The 1,670-nt window shown below is 38.1% G+C and overlaps 1 pseudogene; it reads left to right on the top strand.

The window, feature by feature from the left end:
• Window positions 1–903: 903 nt before the first annotated feature.
• On the top strand, window positions 904–1,277 carry Ndufa5-ps3 (NADH:ubiquinone oxidoreductase subunit A5, pseudogene 3; annotated as a pseudogene).
• Window positions 1,278–1,670: the final 393 nt, after the last annotated feature.

Here is a 1,670-nt window from a genome sequence, read left to right as displayed (position 1 = left end):
TGTTTGTTTGTTTGTTTTGACTCTCTTTGTTATTGTTGTCCTTTATATACTCTGGATATTGTTTTTGTCATATATATATATATATATATATATATATATATGTATATGGGAGAGAGAGAGAGCGAGCTGTATAAACCACACACATAAAATCTCACTGACAGGGCTGTCTAAACCCGGACGAGAAGGACAGAACCAACAGATGTGCTGTCACAGAGCGGGACTTACAGCCTACACAAAGAAGCACAGGCAACCAAGGAATGCTGAGAGCAGAAGTAGCTTTTCCTATGGAAGAGGACACTACTTGGTTGTCCAATACCAAATGGTCAGTCCTGAAAACATGCACACAAGTAACATTATATAGACTGAATAGGTCGTGTTTATGTATACAACAGATATGTATGTAGCAGCAATGAAAGAAAAAAAGAAGGCTGTGAATTTAAAAGAGAGAGAATATATAATATGTTATATAGTACTATATTATATTATGTATAATAATATATAATTATTTATATAGTATACATTGTAATATAATTACATCATTTTCTCCTCCAGACCTTCTCAATATACATGAGAATATTCTAATATATATTTTCTATATGCATGTACATCATATATATCATGTACATATATACCATATACATACACATGTACATCATATACAAATACAGCATGTACATACACATATACATCATACACATATACATCATATATAAATACATCATATACATACACATATATATCATATACAAGTACATCATATACATACACATGTACATATACATATATACATCATACGCATCATGTACATGTACATATACAAATACATATATATAGAGAGAGAAGGTTTGGAGGAGAAAATGATGTAAAAATAAAGATCCTGTGGTGTAGGCTCCAGGTACTGTCATGGTGAGTTTGCTGAAGAATAATACCACTGGCCTTGCGGGATTGGCTCTGTGAGACATTCCCCACAGGAGGATTACAATATTGTATAGAAAGCCTTTTGATCTTCTGGAGCAGTTCCCTAAAAACAGCCTGTAGGAAACACACAGTACAGATTTACCTACAAGTAGCTGGGTATGGTCAAAGCAGAACCAGATGTTAAAAAATTGAAGGCATGCTTCAGGGTGGTAAAGGGGAAGAGGTGATTCTTCAGACTGAAAATGAACTAAGTCTGGCAAGGGAAAATGTTTCATGAAGCCATGGGAGCCATTAGTGGAAGAGCCTCCTGCGGGCTAATGGACAAGCCTCCTGCCGACAGGTGGAAGTGGCCGATATGATCACACTCTCTGATGGTTGATGAGAAGTATAAAGTTATATAAAGCCCAATCACAAGGTCAATGGTGGAGCAAAGGGAAGTCAGGGACAGACTCGGCTGGGAACCTGGCAGGCAGGGAAATTTACCATCCTCGCCACAAAACCAACAACATCGATGTAGCACTTACCAAGCACCGGGTGTTTATTTTTTAAATGAACTCATCGGGATACCTGCAGCTCACCAACAAAGCCTTACCAGACTTCCAACTTTATACAGACCACTGAGTCACTCGCTCAAGAGTGGAGCCTGGATTCAGAGTCGAGGATCTGTTTGCGATGCCCTAGCTCTTCAAAGGCTGTGGCTTGTTGGACTGCTTGCTTTCTTGTAATGATTTGTCTAGACTGTGCAGGAAGCC

Source organism: Rattus norvegicus, chromosome 14 (assembly GCF_021556685.1).
Source record: "Rattus norvegicus strain SHRSP/BbbUtx chromosome 14, alternate assembly SHRSP_T2T, whole genome shotgun sequence".
NCBI lineage: Eukaryota > Metazoa > Chordata > Mammalia > Rodentia > Muridae > Rattus > Rattus norvegicus.
The sequence above is the reverse complement of the archived record's forward strand: the minus strand, read 5'-3'. Positions and strand labels throughout refer to the sequence as shown.